The 2845-nt window shown below is 39.5% G+C and overlaps 1 pseudogene; it reads left to right on the top strand.

Annotated features, from left to right (window-relative positions):
- Positions 1–468: 468 nt before the first annotated feature.
- On the top strand, positions 469–1585 carry LOC113195036 (RNA 3'-terminal phosphate cyclase pseudogene; annotated as a pseudogene).
- Positions 1586–2845: the final 1260 nt, after the last annotated feature.

Below are 2845 nucleotides of genomic sequence, written 5' to 3'. Positions count from 1 at the left end.
TGACTCACCGGACTTGTAGGACACAGAGAGGGTTCCTGTCTTTCCTTGGATCGTGGCTGACCCTAGAGGGCAAGGGCCAAATATTGGCTGCTTTTCTTCTTGGCCCTTTTACTTCCCTTGACTTTAGTCTCCAAGTTTTTGGTGCAGGCCAGTTTCACCAGTATTAAAGTGGGAGTAATGGGTTTTAATTTTACAGTATTTAATTGGGGTCAGTATTAGCACTGAAAGTCAGCCTTATTTTCTGTGTGTCTTACAGATGATGACTTATTATTTCCAATTAACTCAGGTTGTTCTATTAGAAGGAGTACCTCTATTCCAGTGGATTGGGTTTCTCTGGAGGCTCAGCTTCTTCTGCCTTTGCTCAAGACACTGCAGCCCCGGGCGTGGATGGAAGTTTTAGAGCTGCGTGGCATTTATTCTTTCTGCTGCAAAGGCCTTGTCCATCAGGCCAGGCCCCAGGGCGCCCCCATGTTGGGGCAGCGGGTGGAGGTCGACGGTGGGATCATGGAAGGTTATGGCCAGATCCTCAGGGTCTCCACCGCCCTCAGCTGTGTCCTGGGCCTCCCCTTGCGGGTGCAGAAGATCCAGGCAGGCCACAGCATGCAGGGCCTGAGTATTATGACTGGAAGGCCTCAACATTTATCTGGACTGGAAATGATTGGAGATTTGTATGATGGGCAACTGGAGGGGGCAGAAATTGGTTCAACTGAAGTAACCTTCACACCAGAGGAGATCAAAGGTGGAATCCATACAGCAGATACCAAGACAGCAGGGAGTGTGTGCCTCTTGATGCAGGCTTCAATGCCATGTGTTCTGTTTGCTGCTTCTCCATCAGTACTTGGTTTGAAAGGTGGAATTAATGCTGAAATGGCACCACAGATCGACTACACCATGATGGTCTTCAAGCCAATTGTTGAAAAATTTGGTTTTAATTTTAATTGTGACATCAAAATGAGGGGCTGTTATCCTAAAGGTGGTGGTGAAGTGATTGTTTGAATGTCACCAGTTACACAGTTGAACCCAATAAATTTGACTGATCATGGCTCTGTGACTAAGATATATGGAAGAGCTTTTGTTGCTGGTGTTCTGCCATTTAAAGTAGCAAAAGATATGGCGGCAGCAGCTGTGAGATGCATCCATCAGAAAGGAGATCAGAGATCTATATGTTAACATCCAGCCTGTTCAGGAACCCAAAGACCAAGCATTTGGCAATGGAAATGGAATAATAATTATTGCTGAGACATCCACAGGCTGTTTGTTTGCTGGATCATTGCTTGGGAAACGAGGTGTAAATGCAGACAAGGTTGGAATTGATGCTGCTGAAATGCTGTTAGCTAATCTTAGACATGGTGGAACTGTGGATGAGTTTCTGCAAGACCAGCTGATTATTTTCATGGCATTAGCCAATGGAGTTTCCAGAATAAAAACAGGGCCAGTTACACTTCATACACAAACTGCTATACATTTTGCTGAACAACTAGCAAAGGCTAAATTTACTGTGAAGAAATCAGAAGATGAAGATTACTCTAAAGACACTTATATTATTGAATTCCAAGGAATTGGAATGAGAAATCCAAATCTATAGGGTATTTACCTCTTAAATGATACCCCAGTGATGTATTGCACTAACTTATTTCATGTATACTACAAAACAGCGAATATTATTAAAAGTCTTGACTAAATTTGGATATGAAATATGTTCTAGATTTACTGAGAATGCTTCATCAAATTAATCTTACTTTAAATATCTCCTGAGATATGGGCAATAAAATGTAAGAATTGATGGATATGTATGATAGTCAATTTCAATATTAAATTATTAAAATATTCTTTATACCTGAAAAAAAGGAGTACCTCTGCAAAACACCAACAGGTAACAGTTATACAGTTTACAAGAAAAATATAAAATAAAATTCATAATAGCAAAAACATATTCAGTTTGTATAATAGCTATAATCCAAGAAACATAATTTTCATAATCCCAAACCTCACTTAATTATATATTATATCCCCTGTTTATTTCAAGACCACAGTAGTCTTTACAATAAAAAATTATCCTTTGAACATAACTTTAAATGAATATAAGTCTAGCCTATTTTGGAACCATTCTAACATGGAGTAAGGTGAGAGGCAGAGTCCTAACTATGATGAGGTGGGGTTCTTGATAAATCTTAGATAAAGTTTATTGTATTTCTTAGATAAAGTTTATTGTATTTCTTATTTTATTTCTGAAGCTGATCTTTGCCTCTTTCTTAAATAGCATTTTACAAAGTTCTCACATATTGGTTCCTGAGTCTATATGAACGTCTGTTAACAAAATACAATATTACATCTGAGACACGAATCAAACCAGCTCCTAACCCCTTTTTTTTGGGGGGGGGGGAGAGTGGCAAAATGTTTTCATTTTTCACAATGTTAATCTTTAAACAGATTGGACTCTCATCATTCAAAAATACATTCAATTTTCCACCCCAGTGTAAAAAGTAACACAAAATTTTATATACATCTTGTTGATAACAGGTTACTTTTATCCAGTTATAGAACATTAAATGACATAAGTAGCCAATTAAATTGGCTATTTCCATAAATCCAAAATTGCCATTACAGACAACTTTAGTTTGGAGGGAGGAACTGATGTGACTCCATTTTTGAGAAACTAACATCTACCTCAGAGCAAAGCCTGTCCAAGGAAGGGGGTGTGACCCTTGTCCTTGGAAAAAACCCACAGAGCACTCCTAAGCACATACCCACCCTGTTGTCTACAGATAACAGGAGAGATCCGTGGCGCCAGGTGTCCCTGACTCAGTTAGGCTAGGTGAGGATCCATAACAACCCCCTAGCAACC

Source organism: Urocitellus parryii, chromosome 3, assembly GCF_045843805.1.
Source record: "Urocitellus parryii isolate mUroPar1 chromosome 3, mUroPar1.hap1, whole genome shotgun sequence".
NCBI classification, from domain to species: domain Eukaryota; kingdom Metazoa; phylum Chordata; class Mammalia; order Rodentia; family Sciuridae; genus Urocitellus; species Urocitellus parryii.
This window is presented reverse-complemented; position numbering and strand designations above follow the sequence as displayed.